Here is a 22,125-nt window from a genome sequence, read left to right as displayed (position 1 = left end):
ACTTGAGAAAGCACCTAACCACACATCTCACTTTTAGTGCATGATTAATCTTTTTCACCACAGTTACAATCATAACATTTTTAATGTTATAACCATCTGAAGTTCTTTTACAAATCAGAAATAGGCACCTCTGAACTGAACAAGCATCAAACCTTTATATGCTAGCTAATTTGCAGTTTCAAAGCTGTCAGTAAAATATGGTTTTCAAATCTGATGGAAAAAAAAAATCTTGAAGACTAAATTTGGAAAGAAATCTGTCCTGCTATGTTTTTATTTATTTATTTATTTATTTATTTATTTATTTATTTATTTATTTATTCATTTATTTTCCCCAGCTATGTGAAAGTCTGGTGTCTGATTTTTCATGCTTTTATTTTACCTTCTTTGGATAAATTCTACAAAACACAGTCTTAAAACAAAATGAATGGGTGGGTGGAAGGTGAACCTAAGTGAGTTTCACAGAAATAAGCTACACCAACTATGATATTGTGCACAGAACAAATAATAAATAATAGTTGAACAAAATAATGATTATCAAGTTAAATGAGCTAAGTAAGCAGAGAATTAGTTTGTGAATTAACAATCTATTTAGCTTAGGTTCTCTGCCCCAAGAAAATGATATGTAGTTTTAAGGATGTATCTTACCTATTTTAAACTCCAGTTATACATTTATAAAACAAAATGTCCAACTTCAATATCACTTCCTGCCACCCATGTGAAAACTGATATAAGAATTCTTCGCACCTCTGTCTGTAAGAACTAAGTCCACTGATAATGACTTGGGCAGAGAAAGGAATTTTTTTTTTTTTTTTAATGAACTTTTTTTTTTTTTTAATTCTATAATTCTCATGACATGGTAGTAATATGAGAAATAGTGTCAGAACTTAAATAATACATTTATCCGAGCTGCAATGAGACTTATAAGAATTAGTACGCTCACCTATGAAATAGGTCGCTCTGAAAGTAATGCCTACCATTTATTTCCATGGAGACTGCAACAGATCCAAAGAGGAAGATAGCTTTGTTTGATAGAGCAAATTCTTAGCTACTGAACACTATTTCTCAACACAATCACCACCATTAGCTATGCATTTTCACCAGTAATGGTTAAGAGCCTGCATGTCACACTTGTAAATATCTGCATGGCCATCCATAATGTGGTTTATCTTTCAACAATTCTGTGATTCTGTGATTCATGTCACTGTTATCACTACTGAAATGCAGCACTCACTGTGCCACTGTGCTCACATCCACTATTTGGTCTCCATAAACATTCCACAAGTGAAAGTCAATGGGTGAAATGGGTGCATGGAGGAATTCATTGTCACACTTCCACTTCATATGAATTTCTGTGTCAGATACTGTTTTGACAGACTTCCCCTCTCCTGCCATCAGTCACAAAACAACAAAACGGCAAGGAAGATTGGTGGGAAGGCACAGCTTCTACTGCCACATCACCAACATCAACCTCTGATGCTGAGCAACAACATAATACAATAAGAGGCACATAAGAGGCCCTCATATTAGCTGTGCTGCACAATAGTTTTATAGTAACTTCTTTTTTATTCATCCCCATCAAGGTTTGTGATATGAAACAGAAGGGAATCAGAGAGTGGAAAGCATAACAGAAATTGTCGCTTAAGATAATTTTCTCATAGTTTTTAAAATATTTGCAGCTAGTCCCACAAAACAAAACAAAACAAAACAAAAAGTTGAGAAAATGTTCCTAAATTTTTGAAACTATCCATTATTATATATTTGTTCACTATTTGAGATAAATTCTCAACGTTTAAAAAAAAAAAAAAAATCATAAAGTTGTTTCAAAAATTCATCATGAATATGCCTTTTTTTTCTGTTTCTCTAGCTGACCTGTTAGATTATCCCTAATATCTCCTCATCTGTTTCTGATTGGTGATGGCAGAGGACTACAAGATCTCAAAAAATCTACGTATCAAAGACAACCATCTTATGAGCTCAATTTTATGAGGCTGATGAATGTGATTAATGATTCTACATCTGGATGGAGGCAGGTCACAAGCACTGTCCCTCAGAAGTCAGTCTTGGGACCAGTGCTCTTCAACATCTTCATCAGTGACATAGAAGGTGGTGTTAAGTGCACCCTCGGCAAGTTTGCAGACAATACCAAGCTGAGCAGTATGGTCAAATACAGTAGGGGGAAGGGAAGCCATGCAGAGGGACCTGGACAGGCTCGTAAAGTGAACCCATGTAAACCTGAAGAATTTAGCAAGGCCAAGTGCAAGGTGCTGCACTTGGGCAGGAATAGTCACAGGTATTTATACAACTGGGGGATGAACTCCTTGAGAGCAGGCCTGAAGAGAAGGACTTGGGGGTCCTGATGGATGAGAAGCCAGCAGTGTGCGCTTGCAGCTTGGAAGGCCAACTGTGTTCTGAACTGCATTAAAAGAGTGGCCAGCAGGGAGAGGGAGGTGATTGTTCCTTTCTACTTGGCTCTTGTGAAGCCCCCCTTGGAATACTGTGCTCAGGCTTGGGGCCCCCAGTACAGGAAGCACGTGGAGCTCTTGGAGTGGGTCCAGAGGAGGGCCACTAAGATGATCAGAGGGCTGGAGCACTTCTCCTATGAAGAAAAGTGGAGGGAGTTGAGCTTGTTTAGCTTGGAAAAGAGGAGGCTCTCCGGAGACCTCAGTGCAGCCTTCCAGTACTTGAAGGGAGCTTGTAAACAGGAAGGAGAATGGCTGTTTATGAGGGTGGATAGTGATAGGTCAAGGGGAAATGGTTTAAAACTAAGACAGGGGAGGTTTAGGTTAGATATTAGGGGGAAGTTTTTCACTCTGATGGTGGTGACATGCTGAAACAGGTTGCCCAAGGAGGTTGTGGATACCCCATCCCTGGAGGCATTCAAGGCCAGGCTGGATGTGGCTCTGGGCAGCCTGGTCTGGTGGTTGGCAACCCTGCACATAGCAGGAGGATTGAAACTAGATGATCATTGTGGTCCTTTTCAACCCAAGCCATTCCATGATCCTGTGGAAATGAACTGAATGTGAAAGGAGCCATGGAAACGAGAAAAACATGACACAAAAGAGAAAGGACTGGATATGTTTGTGTTAAAGAAGTGATGGATATGTGGGACACTGCTGCATGAAGGAACACTCATCTACTTTTATTTTCAGAGTGGAAATTGTACATTTTTAAGACTTGAGGCAACAAGGAAACTCTTCAAAGAGTGAGGATTTAAAGCACTATAGAGCCTTTCTCAGGATGATACAGAGATAGCTGAGACCTGAGCATCCTGGAAGTGCAACTGATCCTCTTTTGATGCAGGTCAGTGCACTAGATGTTTTCTCAGTATCATTTCTCTCCTTGCTTTCTGTTATTTTCTGAAAATAACATATATATGCATAATTTAATTGTGGCAATTTGCCATTGATATCAAAGGCATAATCACATCTTTTGTTTCTTTGTTTCTTATGCATTTTGTGAGAAATATAAGTGCTTTTTAAACTGTCATGTTTTTTATCATAATTAAAAAAAAAAAAAAAAAAGAAAGAAAGAAACACTGTTCTTGTTTGTAAAAATATATAAATAAAATAGAAAGAAAAAGAATATATTATATGATATCCAGGATATGAGAGATTCACTGAGATGTCCCTGTCCTTAATGAGAAATCACAGTGAAGATTACTGCCATCGCTTGCCTGTGCGCTCTGACTTATCAGTTGGTCTGGGAGTTTAGACTCCTGTGATATTGAATGAAGATTATAAGCCAGATGGGCCACAAATTCTGTCAAGCCTTCTTGGCAGCTGCTCTCATTACAAAAGCCAGCCAGCCTTTTCCAAAAATAAGAATGTGAAGCAAATTGGGCTTATAGACCCTTATAATGCAATTGCACGCAGAGATGGGGACCTGAGCGGGCAGGCAGAAATATTATTGATGGCTGCTGAAAACAGGGAATAAGATGTTATTAAGCCAAGTCAGAGATAGATATCGATAGCTAATATAAAGCCTTTATTGGTTTACAGGCTCCAGGAAAGAGGGTTCAGATCTTCGACCCTTTGCTTTGCTTTTAATTTCACTGGAGATGCAGGGTTTATGAATAAAACATATCTTCACACATGATTCTGATATTAGTCACTACTTTTTGTGTTCCTCATTCTCTCAGAGCAAGCAGTGTTCACTAACTACATAAACTTTGAAATCCTTTTTATAGAGAAGGGTAGAGAAACAAACTGACAAAGAGGGAGTGGCTGGAGAGGGAGGAAATAAGATGAAACATAAGACAGAAGGCACAAAGGTGAATGAGAGGCTAGAAATAAGAATAGAAATGTGAAGAAGAATACAAAGAAAGTTTTGGGTGAGATAACAAGTTAAGAATGGAAAATAAAAAAGAAAATGGATGGAAGAACTCAGGTTGCCTCTCTCCTCCAGGAAGTTATGATGGCAGTTATTTCCTTCTTCTTCCCTCTTTGTTTAGGAGGAGACAAGATCCTTTGTAAGAGGCATAGCAGATCCTTATAGCCATGTGGTACATAGCTTGGTTTCACATCCCTTTTAATTCTTTATCTGTAAGCATATATGGAAGTAAGGACAATGACGGTTAAAAGAATGTTAGAGCCTTTCTTAGAATTATCAGACACTAGTCTGAGAATCTGCAAATAGTCCCTAGAGTGAAGTATGTTTCAGAATGCTAGCATGGACTGGGAGAGAAGATATGTGCTAGAGAGATAATAAAATAAATTTATGATAAGTTTTTTTTTCATATCATTATCAATCCAGGTTAGTGTATATATCACAACCGGCCTGGGCTGTGCATCAGAATATATGCCAAGATCTTGTTCTCCCCAGAGGACTAGACTGAGATTTAGTTAACATACTGTCAGTGATGCTAGCTCTGCTCACGCAGATATCTTTTTTTGTTGAAATAAGTATATAAGATAAGCACTTATATGACATGACTCTTTCTGATGAAGATTTATCCATGAATGAGTGTATACCCTGAATTCAAAAATTCGAAGTGCTCCAAAGTTTCAGTTTAGAAACAGAAAATGTAGCTACAGTTCCTGTGTCTCATATAGTTTTATCCAGGACATGACTACTTAGACATATTGAAGAAAGATTAAAACTGACAACTTAGGCTGTTCAAAAGTCTGACATTGTTTCCATAGAGCAATACTAACTTAAAAAATATATTTGGTCTAATGAGTTTTGCTCTGAATTTGATGTGTAGAGATGGATATGACACTCTGTGAGTGTCTGATAATAACTACGAGTTATTATCAGAAGAAACAAAGGCAACCCAAACCTGAGTTGAAACTTATGAGTTCAGATTTGGGTAAAATAGTGAGATTGGACAAGTCTGCAGTTCATCAGAAGAGAAATAGAACTTCTGAAGTAGAGACACTGAAGTCTAAAGTGAGCAATTCAAGCTAGTTTACATGTTCTCCAACACAGTGTCACCTATGAATTTCACTCCACTGAAGGTAATAATTTACTTATAGGCAAATATTTCATTGAACACCTAGCTTCAATCAAAAAACTATCATAAATTTGATGAGTAGAAAGAATGAAAATGTCTTTTTATTTAATAATCAGTACACAAAATAGAAGCATTTTGATATATATTGATTTGATATAATTACATAGAGACATTCCCATGATCTGGAAATTGAAGAAATTACTTGGGATATTTTTAGGAAGTAGAAAAGATATGTAGAAGACTTACCAGTCTTGAAGTACTCAATATTTGTGTGATTCTATGGTTTTGATGCTCTTGGTGCAGCTATGTCACAGGTTACGGGAAAGTCAGAAATAACCTCTTCAGACTTTAGGTTGCTCATTTGTAAAGTCCACAGGATAAATACAACTGTGTCATTCAGTCTCTGCATCACAAACTAAAATAATAGCTGAAATTTATTCCAAATTGACTAAGCTAATCAGCTACCCTTTTGATGGGGCTATTATGCAATCACTACACTTTCTTTCAGAACATTTACAAAATCACAGCTCGTGCCAACCAGTTTTTATAAGTATTAGTTCAGAAAATAGACTTTAATTCCACGGCCCCACTCTCTTCCTTAATTAATTATGAGTCTTGGAGTTTTACTTTTCACAGCTTTAAAGACAGAACTAAGGCTGCTTTTCCATCTTTTGTTCACTTTGTAAATTTTATAGAAAGACAGCTCAGGTGTTAAAATAATCAGATGGGATTCAGTTTCATCACAGAATCACAGAACAGTCTGGGTTGGAGCAGACCTTTAAGATCACCTAGATCCAAATCCCTGCAGGAGGCAGAGACACCTTTCTCTAGACCATGTTGCTCAAAGCCCCACACTGCTTGGCCTTGAATACCTCCGGGGAGGGGACATTCAGAACCTCACTGGCCAACCTGTTCCAGCGTCTCACTACCCTCATAGTAAAGAATTTCTTCCTAACATCCGGCCTAAATCTACCCTCTTCCAGTTTAAAGCTTTTTACCTTGCCCCTCACTACATGCCCTTAAAAAATTTCTCCCCAGTTTTCTTCTAGACCTCCTTCAAGTTCCGGAAGGCCACTTGAGGTACTCAAGAGTCTTCTATTATCCAGGCTGAAGTGCCCCAAATCTGTTAGCCTGTATCCGTAGACAAGGTGCTCTAGCCCTCTCATCATCCTCGTGGCCCTTCTCAGGACCTGCTCCATGCCCTTCCTGTGTTGGTGGTCCCAGAACTGAATGCAGTACTGCAGGTGGGGTCTCACAAGAACAGAGTGGAGGGGCAGAATCACCTCCCTTGATTTTCTGGTCATGATTTTCTTGAGACAACCCAAGATACAGTTGGCCTTTTGGGCTGGAAGCACACATTGCTGGCTCACATTGTGTCTTCCATAAACTGACACTCCTAAATCCTTCCCCTCAGGGCTCCCCTAAGCCATTCTCTGCCCAATCTGTATTTGTGCTTGAGATTGAACCTATGCAGGTGCAGAAGCTTTCTCCTTCTTTAATTTTTAGTTATTCCAAATTTCTGTGAAATATGGATGATAATACTTTTTTCCTTTGCTGTATTTTTATTGTTGATGTCTTTCATAACAAGCTATGACCCTTCCTACATTATCTGGAAGAGCTTGGCTATACAACTATATTAACTGAGTATTCCAAAAGAGTCCAGTGAATTGCATCCTTTTCTTTCAGTAAGAAACATCAGTATATACAAAATGCAATCAGATAGTATGTCTTAGCTTCAGCCGGAACAGACTTGATTTTCTTCATACTGTCTGATACTATGTTTTGATTTTAAGAGAGAAAAAAAATAAAATGTTTTGTTGTTGCTGAGCAGCATTGTAGAGTGTCAAGGACGTTTCAGTTTTTCAGCAATATCTCCACCAAAGGAAACACAAACTTTCTTGTGTTTTGGGGGTTTGTGGATATATGCATATTTGGAATTAAAGTCTGGCTGCAAATCCTATCTAAGTGACCAAGAAGCAGAGAGATTTCATATGGGCCTTCACCAGCAACAATCTATGAAAAAAATGTAACAGGAAATAGCTTATGCCGCAATCCTTGGGCCAGTCCAGACAGAACAAGATCATCACAGAATCATGGAATGGCTTGGGTTGAAAAGGACCACAATGATCATCTAGTTTCAATCCTCCTGCTATGTGCAGGGTTGCCAACCACCAGACCAGGCTGCCCAGAGCCACATCCAGCCTGGCCTTGAATGCCTCCAGGGATGGGGTATCCACAACCTCCTTGGGCAACCTGTGAAACATGTTCTGCATTTAGCAAGCACATCCTACACCCCATGTCACCACTGAAAATATCATCCTGGGCCTTGATAAGCAAGTCCTGCAGCAATACAGCATGTAAGAAAGAATTGAGTCAGATATTGGGACTCATTTCTGAAACAATCTCATAAACACTTAGATCAAGGAGCATGATAAAGGGTGGGCATACCTGATCCCCTATCATGCACCAACATCTGGAAAAAATTGAATAATACAGCAGATTGTTAAAGACTGGTGTGAGAGCAATGGATGCTGAGACATTCTAACATTCGGACACACATTTAGCAAAAGCTACCCAATTAAACAATACTCTGAAATCTGCAAATCGACCTGACACTGCCCAGTCAAACTTTTTATGTACTATAAAAGGGGATAAAGTCCCTGTAGTGTGCATGAAAGACGTGCTGAACAGGACAGTCTGAGTTATTGCTGCCCCAGGCAAAGGCAAAACTATCTACGAGGATTATTTTTGCACAAGGCCCTGTGTGTGCTTTATGAGTAATACAGAAGAATGGAGATGTCCAGTGTGTACCTCAAAGGGATTAGCTCATGAGTGAGAACAGCCAATAATTTCAGTTGTGTAATGTCAGTTTTTACAGAATACTGCATGTCATCATTACTGTGGTTGTTATATACCTTATAAATGTTATTACATAAGAAACACACAGATTAAGGAAGAATAAATTCTGATAGAACCAGATCTAACTAAAGCATAGAGTAACCCAACACTGCATCACCCCTCCTGCCCTGAATTACTGTTACAACAGATAGAGTCCAAAACCATGGACTAGATGAATTCCTTATACAATTTAAAGGGCTGGCCCATAGGCCACTATGTTTTGTGCCTCTTTATATAAAAAGACAAGTTAGATAATGATAATTAGTTAGGATGTATGGGAAATGGTGTGACCTTAGAATGATGTAAAAGGTATTGAATAAGCGGTGGATATTGACTTGGTTTTAACTGGGACAGCATTTATTCTCTTCTTAGTGTCTAGTATGATGGTATGTTTTGGTTTTGGGAGAAATACTACATTGATAACCCATTGATGTTTTAGTTGTCACTGATAAAGTCAGTAACAGAGCCAAGTACCTTTCAGTTTTTCAGTTTAATGTATTGTCCAGCAAGCAGGGAGTCAGGGGTGGATAAATTGCTGGGACAGCAGAACCAAGACACCTGACTCAAACTGGCCAAAAGAATATTCCATGTCATATTATACTAGATGAAAAACAAACAAATAACAACAACAACAACAACAACAAAACATAAAACTGATTTGAGATGTCCACGGAAACACTGCTTAGAGACTTGCTGGGCATCAGTAGGCAAGTGGTGAAAGGCTCTATGATCTTTAGCTGCTTACAAGGCTAAACTACAAGAGTAAAACAAATATCACAAGATCAGTATGTCCTAGACAGCTTTGTTGAAGTATGAGAGCATCTATCACTTTTAATACTAGATTGTATAGAGAATCATAGAATCACAGAATCACAGAATCATAGACTGGCTAACCTTTGAAAGGACTTTGATGATTATCTGCCTCTCATCCCCCAGCCATGCATAGAAATGACAGTCACTAGATAAGGATGTCCAGGGCCTCATCCACCCTGGCCTTGAGTGTCTTCAGAGATGGGGCATCTATAATTATTCTGGACAGCATGTTCCAGCACCTCACCACTCTCTGAGGGAAAAACTTCCATCTAACATCTAATCTAAATCTTCCTTCTTTTAATTTAAAATCAGTCCCAATTGTGCTAACACTATCATACCATGTAAAATGTCAGTCTCCCTCATTTTTATAAGATCCTTTTAAGTACTGGAAGGCTGCAGGTGAGGCCACCAAATTGGTGAGGCATTATCTGCTCTTGGTAAAGCTTTGTAACTGCTTTTGATCTCCTCTTCATCTTTCGTGTGCCCTAACACAACTTCCGGTAAGATTTGTGTCTTGATCTTCCCAGCAAAGTGAGGCTTGCCATCTAGTAGTTTTCTCAGCCTTTCTTTTTATCTTTGTTAAAAATGGGAGCTATATCTCTCTTCTTCTGGACACTGGACTCTCCACCTCTCACTGTTTGGTGGTTTTTGTTTTTTTTTTTTCCATTATACTAAATATTATATTATACTAAATATAAATATGATCTAAGGATAGCAAATAATTGTTAGAAGTTGTTCAACAGGTAGAATAACTTTCAATGGAAAAAGAATAGTCTCTTTTTGACAGTGTGTAATAGAAATTCTGTGCATATTACCCACAACATATTTATATGGGTCCGTTTGCCATTTATTTCATATTAGTATGTGATATATTATGAACTCACAGGGAAAACGCCAGATTGACTACTAAAACATACAGAGGAGAATTTGCTTGAAATAGAATAATTGGTCTTATAAGCCATATGAATTAACCACATAATCACAAAATCTAGCACTAACTATGAGTACAACATGATTCATTTATAAGTATTCATTACACTTTTGCAAAGGAACCCAGTAGTGCAACTGGTAATATAAAAATTTGGGTCAAGAAATACTATAACATATAGTATATGTTTATATAGCCCTGCTATATAAACAGACAACGAAGCTATAGCATATGACCTGCTATATAAACAGACAACGAAGACACTGTCAAGACTTGGCCAGTATCATGAGTTGGATTTTATTTTTCATCTATATTCAATTATTATTAAAATAAATAAATAAATACATAAATAAAAATAAAAAAATTTCAAATACACTAGGAAACAAACAAACAAACAAAAGAAAAAAAAATGCTCAGAAATGAATACTTTTTAATCCCATAGAAACCCACCTATAGTGAAGCTTCCAAGCATGTGGCACTATATACTCTCAGTGCCAATATCTCTTCTTTTTCTAGCAGCAGTGACTAAATGTTTCACTGCCAAAGCTGCTTTTTACCTCAGCTGCTGCTAGCTGGTTGTACTTCAATTTCTCTTTTCATTTTAGATTTCAGTGGCCCCTTTTCCCATTATACTGAGTAATATATGAGTCTGAATGATGTGTGTAATGGGAAACTGATGTTATGTGTGTACTTTATTGACACAACTGACAAGAAAAGCCTTAGCCTACATCTCTAAGTAGTGTAATTTATTGTTCACTATCCCCTTCTCACCCACATATAATAGTAAATGAGAGAAAAAGAAAGAATTGTAATATCACTCTTTCTCCAAACACTTACAAACAGACAAACAAAAAACTCGTTAAACCTGAAACAAGTGCTTCCTGCCTCTCACATAGCATGACTGGAGAGTAATGCCTAAAATTTTGCCTTCAGAATGAGAGGTGGATGAATACACAATTTTTTCATTATTTCATCTTCATCTCAAAATGATTATGTGAATGCCAGCTGTTTCACTGTAATTGACTGTTTCTCTGCTCCACAAACACCCCTCTTGTCCACAGAATATGGTTTTAAACTGGAATGAAATTCCATTAAATCCAATATATTGAATGAAATTAAGTGGCAGAGACACTTACAGTATTGGCAGATGACCGTTAACTTGATTTTTAAAAATCAGTCAAGCCGTAAGAATCAACAATAATGCTTCATCCTACTTCTTCATGTCTTCTTATGACAACTTTCTATATCAGATCATCAATGAGAAATTTATTACATCTTTTCTGAAACCACTCTTTGATATGTCAAATGATTGATGACATAAAGAAAACCTAGTGACTCGTTTTTGTACTCCCTGCATTGAATAACTATAAAGATTTGACTAAATCATTTTACTTTTAATTTGGAAAAGGCTAGAAAAATGCATGCATTCTATTATTCTATCTCAGCTGGTTAGTGGTGACTAGTCTGGTTTTTGTTGTTGTTTGTTTATTTGTTTGTTTTTGTGATTCTTTGTCTCCATCACATAACACATTAGGAATAGAAATTTAACAAACAGAAGGCAACATCAAGGTGTGGATTTGTATCTTGCTAGTTGAATATTTTATTATTTTCTTGCAACTGATCATTAATCACTTTCCAATTGCAGACTGTCCTGGATGGCAGCAGTTACTCTTGTCCTGTGGTTACCCTGCCTCTTGATTTTGCATAGTGAAGTTTTTGATAGGATTAAATCAGATTATCTATTGCTGTGAGAAGTAAAATATGAACTGCATTAATGTAACAACTTCTTACAAAAATAATCTACATAACTCAAAGTCTTTAAATTAAAATAATATTCTTTGTGCTGTATGTGTGTATACATATAGTAAGAAAATAAGAATATTTTCCATATTTTCTCTTCCCAATACATTTGTAATGAATTTAGATAACTGATTGATTCTTCTTCTGCTTTGTCTCTTTTTGCATCCATCTATGTAGGCTGCTCTGAAAGTAATACCTCCTATTTATTTCCATGGAGACTAAAACAGGTACAAAGAGCACCATAATAAAGACGGAATGAACTCTCAGCTACAAAACACTGTTATTCACCAGCCACCATTAGCTAAGCATTTTTGCAAGAGATGACCAAGAGCCTGAAAACTGTGCTTGTAGAAGTCTGCACCAGCGGAAGTGACCCATCCTTGCCGCAGCTGAAATGTGCCACCCACTGTGTTCATATCCACTGCTTGGTCTCCATAAACATTCAGTGAGCATCAGTGAATGTCAGTGGAACAATTTTTTATGTGTGGAAAAATTCAGTGACAAACCATTGCTCCAAACACACTTCCATGTCAGGCACCTTTTTGTCAGATTGCCCCTCTGCTGCAATCTGTCACACAGCAATAAAACATTATGGAATAGTGGTGGGAAGGTGCAAACTCTACTGACATACCTCTACTGCTGTTGTGGGCCAACATAATACAATAGGAAGCTTTATTTTTGGAGCAAAGTAAAACCTTTTTCATCATTATGACTATGAAATTCATTGGTTTTATAACCACAAAGGGAAATTGTGGACAAATAATCTGACCTGTGTGAGTCATAGCATAGGTTTTTACATCCTTATATCAAATTCTGAAACCTGATACTAAACTGAAATGAAAGGCACTTAGTTTTGATAAAGATTTCAAGATTTCAGTGGTGAAAAATCTATTCATTAAAAGGAGTGACTAGAGACACTATGAAAAGATGTCTGGGGATTTGCATTTAAAATAGAAGTAAAATCTTCCCCTTCCACCCCCTCCCCGCCGCCCCTCCCCCCCCAGCTGAAAGATTTTATTTGCTCTCCTGTTTTGGCATAATAATACTTAAACTGAGTTTTCTATGTTCTTTGATTAGTAAAAGAGTCTGTAGTTCTTGCACAGAAAACAGAAAGAATGCTTCTTTTGTGTAATTATTCCGCTTCCCTCAGGTCTCTTCAAGTTTCTTTTTAACTTGCAGCTAGTTAGAAAGCCAGAATATTTTCCACATTTCCTCATTTCAAAATGCTTTTTTTGCAAGTTATTCTAATTTTCTAGAAACTTGAAGAAGGTGGTGCTGTTCCTTTCCCTTCCAGTCCCTCACACATTTTGTTGCATTGCCGGAAAGTCATTAGAAAAGATAAGAACAAATGTTAAGTTTTGAATATAAAGGTATTAAATGTATGTGAAATAATGTCATAGTTTGCAATCAATCAATTATAACATATGTCTGTAATAAAGCTAAAGAACATGTAGGTGAAACAAAACATGTCTGAAGTGTTGAGTTGATCATAAATCAGTTTCATGTGAAATTAAGTGAAGCAAAAAGTAGTTGTAATCTGCTTACAGTTTTCACTTTTTAACACTACTTTCCACTCTCAGCTTCTCTCACTCTAACTTTTCCATTCTGCCTATTTCTAAACATCTTTTAAAAATATCATTATAAATAATATGTCCTTAAAAGTGAGGAAACATTTCTGCCTGAAAATTGACATTCCATTATAGTTCAGAGTACTTTGACAAGTAAATATATTTAATTCCTTTATTACAATATTGCATTTCATGAAAATATGAAACAAACAAAAAAAATGTCTACAAAACAAACTTACATGTGCACACAACTCATCAGTCCTTTGAAATAAAATATTTAATATTTGTGGTAAACTTAAACATATAAGTAAAATCAAAATATACCATGCTGATTTATTTATTATTTTTTTTTTGCCATTTTTAAATGAAAAGTAATAATGAATTTAAAAGTCAGCATAAAATGGGATTTGAACTGCTTGAATGTTGTGTATACTTATCCTTTATGAATTGTAGAGTTTCAAAGTTCATGTTCTTGATTCTAATTAATCTTTCTAACTGAGCTCTAGATACACTTTGCAGTTATCACAGAATCACAGAATCCTCAGAGTAGGAAGGGGCCTTTAATGTCCATCTAGTCCTACTTCCCTTCAACAATCAGGGACACCACAGCTACATCAGGTTTCTGTGGGCCTGATCCAGCCTCATCCTGAAAGTCTCCAGGGACAGGGCTTCCATCCCCTCTCTGGGTAGCCTGTCCCAGTGCCTCAGTACCCTGGCTGTAAAAGACTTCTTCCTTATATCTAGCTTAAATCCACCCTTTTTAAACTTGAAACCATTGCCTCTTGTTCTATTGCAACAGACACTGATAAAGAGTCTGTCCTCTTCCCTCCCATAGCTCCCTTTTATATACTGAAAAGCCACTATTAGAATACCTCAGAACCTTCTCCAGACTGAACAACCCCAACTCTCTCAGTCTGTTCTCACAGGAGAGATGTTCTATCACTTGGGCCATTTTTGTGGCCCTCCTTTGGATGCACTCCAAAAAGTCCATGTCTTGCCTGTACTGATTACTCCACATCTGGACACCATAATCCAGATGAGATCTCACTAGCAGAGAGTAAAGGGACAGGATCACTTCCCTGGCCCCATTTCTTTTGATGCAGCCCAGGATATGGTTGGTTTTCTGGGCACATTTTTGGCTCAAATATTAACTTCAAGGGCACACTATTGGCTCATGTCCAGCTTCCCATCTATCAGTACCCACATATCATTTTTGTCAGGGCAGTGTTCTCTCCTTTTGTCCTCCAGCTTGCATTGGTACTGGAAGTTGCCTTGACCCAGGTGCAAGACCTTGTATTTGGATCTGTTGAATGTCGTAAGATTCACGTGGTCCCATTTCTCAAGCTTGGTTGGCTTGGTGTCATTAGCAAACTTGCTGAGTGTGCACTCAACACCATTGTCAATGTCACTGATGAAAATACTAAAGAGTATCAGCCCCAGCACTGACCCCTGGTGACACCACTCGTCAATTATCTCCATGCAAACACTGAATCATTGACCGCCACTCTCTGGACTTGATTCTGCCACCAGGTCTTCATCCATTGAACAGATCAGCCTTCAAATCCATATCTTTCCAATTTGGAGAGAAGGATATTGTGGGGTACCATGTGAAAGACCTTACTGAAGGCAAGACAGATGACAGCAGCAGCTCTTCCCTTGTCCATTGATGCAGTGATACAGAATCACAGAATCACAGAATCACAGAATCGTAGGGGTTGGAAGGGACCTCCAGAGATCATCGAGTCCAACCCCCCTGCCAAAGCAGGATCCCTATACCAGGTCACACAGGTAGGCGTCCAGGCGGGTCTTGAATATCTCCAGAGAAGGAGACTCCACAACCTCCCTGGGCAGCCTGTTCCAGTGCTCCGTCACCCTCACCGTAAAGAAGTTCTTGCGCACATTGGTGCGGAACTTCCTATGCTCCAGCTTCTGGCCATTTCCCCTTGTCCTGTCTCCGCACACTGCTGAAAAGAGTCTGGCCTCGCCACTTTGCCCCCCACACCTTAGATATTTATAGACCTGGATCAGGTCCCCTCTCAGTCTTCTCTTCTCAAGGCTGAACAGACCCAGCTCACTTAGCCTTTCCTCATAGGGGAGATGCTCCAGGCCCTTCACCATCTTTGTGGCTCTCCGCTGGACTCTTTCCAAGAGATCCCTGTCTTTTTTGTACTGGGGAGCCCAGAACTGGACACAGTACTCCAGATGAGGCCTTACCAGGGCAGAGTAGAGGGGGAGGATCACCTCCCTCGACCTGCTGGCCACGCTCCTTTTAATGCACCCCAGAATGCCATTGGCCTTTTTGGCCACAAGGGCACACTGCTGGCTCATGTCCAACCTGTCGTCCACCAGGACACCCAGGTCCCTCTCCACAGAGCTCCTCTCCAGCAGGTCATCCCCCAACCTGTACCGGTGCATGCAATTATTCCTCCCTAGGTGCAAGACTCTACACTTGCTTTTGTTAAACTTCATCTGGTTCCTTACTGCCCAGATACCATCATAGATCCAGGAGGATCTAGTTCATGGTCTTTCTGGGCACAGAAGTGAGACCGACAGGCTGGTAGTTCCTGAGGTTATCCTTTTTACCCTTGTATTTATTTTTTATTTTTTACTTTTTTGTTAGCACAAGCCTTTTGATTCAGTGTTTCCAGTCACCCAGAATAAACTTAAATCCTTGCAAGCAATCAACATCACCCACAGTCTAATATTATCAGTCATCTCCTTTTCAAAAAAAGCAAATGAATCTCTTAGGATCAGCATGAAACAGTGTGTGGGATTTCTCATTATTTTCTCTTATGCAGTGTGCTGGTTTTAACTGAAATAGATTTAATTTTCTTTCTAGTAGATGATATGATGCTATGTTTTCAATTTATAATGAAAATAGTGTTGATACCACAAAAATCTTCAGTGGTTGCTGAGTAGTGCTGCCTGGAGACCAGGACTTATCTGCTTTTCTTGGTTGAAATCAAGAACCAAGTTGGCTGAAACTAGCCAAAGGAATATGCCATACCACTTAGTATCATAGTGATCATAGTGATCAATAAAATCAGGGAAACTGGACTGGACAGCTGCCCCAACTCAGGACCTGTCTGGGCATCAGTCAACAAGAAGTGAGCAATTGTGCTGCACATAATTTGATTATGCTTTTTAGTTATTATTATTATTATTAACTTTCTCTCTATATTTTTCTTTTCTCTTTCTAAACTGTCTTTATCTCAACACACAGGTTCTTGCACTATTCAATTTTCTCTGCCACCTACTGCAGGAGTGGATAACCAAATGACTGTGTGGTCTTCATCTTTCTGCCAGGTTAAACCACAACAGAGATAAGCTGATGCTTATCTTTGTGAAAGCACTATAGTTCTTTTACTTTATGTATGCAGGTCTTGAACCTGTGGCACACTCGTGAGTTTCTGTGACTCCAGATCTAACTTTGCTACTCCCACATCCATTTTGTATCCTGGTGAATCATTTGAAGTTTCTGTAGGACTTCGTAGTGAGAGTCTCATCTGGAAGATGTGAGAAAATTTGTCAGGATCTTATGCGTACTGTCTGTTATCTGAAACAAAGTAATTTTATGTGAATACTATGAATTTGTCTCTGGATTGAGCTAACTCTTGATCTACTCCTGAAATTTGATACAAAAAAAATTGTGTTGGTTTAGGTCAAAACATGTACCATAGGCTGGTCTAAATAAATAGCACTGTATCTGATCATGTTCCTGTGTCAGGCATATTTCATGGCACAAAACTAGATCAGTTTATTTGTACAGATATTCCTTGAGGAATATATAGATCCTTGATGAATAGATAGATTTATGATTACACTGTGATACTCAAATGCCTCATGCTGACATATGTTTTTCACTCTAGATGTTTCTGAAGACATTTACCAAGTGAGAATAAAACACACTTCCCAGAGTCAAATTCCTTTTTAAACCCTGCAAATATTGCAGATATAGCTGCAAGCAGAATGTAATTTACTAGAGCAGGGGATAAATTCATTGCTGTATTGCAGACATCACTGAGGTGGAACATGGATAGTTCGTGAAAGAAAAAGAGAAAAGGAATCTGGAACCAGTACTCAAGACATACTCTTTTTCCATGCTCTAACTCTGTTTCCGTCTCATTCTATTAATATCATCTCAGCTCCAGATACTGTCAGTATCAGTTACATTCCCTTCAGTGAGCCACAAAAAAACATCTATAGCATTTTGTGCAGTCAACCTGGAGGCAATCTGCTAACACTCAAGTGCTCATTGAATGGAAAATGATAGAACAGTTGGCTATCTGGGAACATTATACTATGCCATAAACAACATACTTTTCTGTTTTCTCCTCTTTGACCCCACACATATAAGCATCCCTCTATGTACCTAATTTGTGGTAGACTAGAGTGTTAAAAATATGATAAGGTAATAGAGAAGAAAAACTACTGAGGATGGACAATACCAGCTGAATTGGTCCTTGTTAGATTTTAGAGCAACTGGTGTCCCAAAACTCATGACATTTCTCAGAGACATCATAACTGTTTGATTTTTCCCTCTTCCATTTAAAATACCAGTGTATATGAAAAATGTATTACAACATTTAGATAGATAAAGTTTGTTAATGGAATAAGAGAGAGAGATATATATTTTTGCTTGTTTGTTTTCTCAGAAAAAAAAAATAAACACATAGTAAGATTTGCTTAATATTCTTCCAGATTATTCTTTTATTCCTTTTTATCTGTTTGCATAATCTCTCTCCAACTATAGCAATCATGACTATCCCTTTTATGGTAATGAAGATGAGTTTTTGAATAAAAATAATGGTAACAATTAACAAACAAATATATATATATATATAAAAGACCGTCAATAAAAGACGACAAAACATAGGGTTGTTTTGTTTGTTTGTTTTCAGATGAAAACATGCCATTTTTCTTTAAAAATATATATGTGTGTATTTATTTATTTATTTTGGAGAGGCAGAATGAAGTATTCTCTTTTAATATCAAGAATGTCCTACTTATTTATGATCATGTCTGTCAGGTCTTATCATTTCACTGGAGTCCTTCATTCATTGTGGAAAAGACTGGTTTGCTGCATCTTTTTAATGTAGTTATGCAAGCAATAGTTTCTTCTGATATGCTCTACTGTTGTAGATATTAATAATGATTTTGTTGCAGCAATTTCAATTTCCAAGTACAATAACAAATTAACTAACACCTTAAGACAATAAAAAAATACCTAAGTAGATATATTACTTATGTAGTCAAGGTGCTTGGTATTTCCCTGTTCCAGTCACATTCCCCTCAGAGGCACAGCTGGGAGTTATGCTTGCTTAGAAAAGGTCATGTTTAGCCCATGAGCCACAGCTTTGCAACTTCTACTCTCACTTTTCTCTCTGTGTTTTGCATTTAATGTAAAGATGGTGAAGTCTTTAAGATTATGCTAAGGCTTGCTCAGGTGACAAGTGCAATGGATCGTACAACGTAGTAAACAGCACTGCTATTGAGCTTTGCAAATAGCAATCAGATGTTGCTGCCCCATATGGTTTGAAAGCACCTGCCCCAGAACAGATGGTTTAATCAGCATCTGATATGTAGTTTCACTTCTCTGACTTACACAAAAAAGTGATTTCTCATGTGGAGCCAGGCTTTGAAGTTGAAGGCCAGCTTCAATGTGAAGGAGCCCATGGCATATCAAAAAGAGAGTCGAAGGCAAGAGTTGTCTCATGAAAGTCAAGTCAACTCAGGGTTGCTCTCTGTCTGGAGTATGCTGGAGATGAGACTTGAAACAGATGCCTGCCTGAATATTTGAATAGTTGACTTGTAACTTCTCAGAGTAAGGAGAAGTTTCAACCTTGGAAAGTGAACTTCAAGTTTGCACACACAAAGGTTTGTGACTTCAATACCAATTTTTTTAGGTGTATCCACAATGGAAATGTGATATTCCTATAACTGGGAATTCACACAATAAGTGTGATTGGAATAAATAAATAAATAAATAAATAGATAGATAGATAGATAGATAGATAAGTAAATAAATAAATAAATAAATGCTGATAAAGCCCTATGACTTTATTAAAACACTGACAAACTGCTGGCCAGTGAGGCTTTTCAGAACACACATGATTGATGTTTTAAACTTTAAGTCTCCTGGAATCATAGAGGTTGGCACTTTGACAGCTGAAGCTCTCAGTCCAGTCTCCTCACTTCATCTTAACATATTCATATATCTCAACAGAAATTCTGACCACCTGTGCTACTTTTTCAGAAAACTGAAAGAATTGTTGGTGTCTGAGGGTTTTCAGAACCCTAGTGGACTGCATCTTTCCTTGGATATGGTTATAGAAACTAAGACCACTAATCTTCCACCCTGAGTTTTTTAACTGAGTGTCAAAATGTTAGATGAAGATTATCAAGGCCTTCAAATAATCCTAATAATAAATGTTTCTTGTATAATAACACACTGGTAGAGTGTGTTGCTGTAATTCTTTAATTAAGAGCCCAATACTTCTTTTTAGCATTTAAGTTATATTGTTTCAGTTTTTTACCTAACAGCTTAGTAGTAAAAATGATCCCGCCTACATGCTGGGAAAAGTTACTTTATCATGTTTCTTGCCTTTCGTATATCTTTATGACCTCACAATGGAGGATAAAGTGGATCACTTAATTAAAGGCATCTAAAACTCTTGTCCTAGCTACCACACAAGAGAGATACAAATGCTTTTTGGCTCATTATTTTTTATAATTTTTATATTTTTATAGAAGTTATATTTTTATACTATATATATATATGTATGTATGTGCACATGCTTGAGAGACTTCACTGCCAAGAAAGGTAATAAAGTCTCTTTCTTTGGAGATCTTCAAAAAACACCAAATATAGTCCTGGACAACCTATTTGCAGTATCTCTTCTTGAACAGAAGGATTGGAACTGATGACCTACTGATCTTAAATTTTAAAGTGGAAACCATCATAATATACAATACAAATATACATGTGTTTTTTTTGCTGTTGTTTCTTCTGCAGTCTACATTAACAAAGGTGGAAGTAACTGCCAATTACTTTTTTTCATATAACAACTATAAAATCTATTTCAGTCTGGGGGAAAATAAATGTTTGCTCAGGGGAAAAAAAAAAAAAAAAGTAAAGGTAAAACCATCATGAGAAGACAACTTATTATCTCAATATTTTTTGTTTAGTTTTACCAAACAACTCACAAACACTTTGTAGTGTTTCACTAGTACATCGTTGTGTGTTTATATATACTTATGTATAAATATGTATAGTGTTTGATTACATTTAATAGATTCAGGATAGAATCAATGATCTAGAATAGTAGTAGAGTAGCATTTCTCAGAAGAATTTACATCATAAAAAAGTTTTTATGCAATTGGATATTGGTCAAGAGGTTGTTTCCCTTCTCTTTTGTGATCTGAAAATGTAAGACCAGATGACCTTCATAAGTAATCCAGTCTGTATCTCTCCAATTTAATCATCATCAGTTCTTCCATTAATAATGACTGTATTTTGATGGCTTAGGGGAAGTTTTTCTTAAGCACTGACCTACACGGCACAAAATGAGGAATACAGAAACAGTTAGACTGTGTCAAAAAGCTGTCTATTCACTTCAGAATTCTATATATAAAGAAGTGGAAGTTTCAGAGAAGAAAAATATGCAATAGGTAGTTATAAGATATTTAATAGGTAGATCCTGGCATCCACTCAGAAATAAGAGTGTTTATATTGGGACTGGTTGAACATTCAGATTTCTAACAAGAACAGCAGAGAAAAATAAATAAATAAATAAATAAATGTGTAAATGGGAGATAAAATGTACTTCTTGGTAATGAATGAATTTTAGCAGGCCCCCATGAGGTATGGAAATGCATTTATCTCCATTTTACAGATTGAAGCTGAGGAACAAAGACAAAAAGTGACTAAGACAAGGTCATACAAGATCCTTACAGCAATGGTGAATTCGGTCTTGTGTGCCAAATTTCTGTGAAGTAGGGCTACCATTTCTCTGAGTTTCACATACATATTTCCAGAGAAGTGAAAGGAAACAGAGGAAAAAAACAAAGAAAATAATAGACTTTGTCCTGGTCAGGTAATTGTTTGGAACAGGCTATTGGGTACCTGAAATGCTGGTCAAAACATCACTTGTGATTTTATAAAACTTACACAACACAGGTGTACATTGAAAGCACCTGTTTCCAGCACACAAATATTTGCATAGGTGCTGTAATTCTAAAGACTTTCTTCATGAGCCAGTCTTTCTGATACTCCTTTTATCAGCTACACAGTACATACACTATGAATCTATTGTGGAAGCTCTTGATTGGTTGTACACTTATTATACTTTCATCTTCCACAGATGTGTCTGGAAGAACAATTTCATTAATAATCCATGATTCTGGTTGACACCTTGAACTTCCTGCACAATCTCTGGAAACTGGCTGGGCGTCAGCTGGCTGGTGGTGAACAGTTGGTTTGTGTATCGCTTATTTTCTATATATACATATATGCATACATATAATTACTGCTATTTATAACCTCTTTTCCTGTCTTAGTAAGTAGTTTTTCTCTCAACTTATGAGTTATACTTCTTTTTTCTTTCTTTTTCTTTCTATTTCCTTTTTTTTTTTTTTTTTTTTCCAATTCTCTCCTCCATCCCATT

Source organism: Phasianus colchicus, chromosome Z (assembly GCF_987193195.1).
Source record: "Phasianus colchicus chromosome Z, bPhaCol1.hap1.1, whole genome shotgun sequence".
NCBI classification, from domain to species: domain Eukaryota; kingdom Metazoa; phylum Chordata; class Aves; order Galliformes; family Phasianidae; genus Phasianus; species Phasianus colchicus.
The sequence above is the reverse complement of the archived record's forward strand: the minus strand, read 5'-3'. Positions refer to the sequence as shown.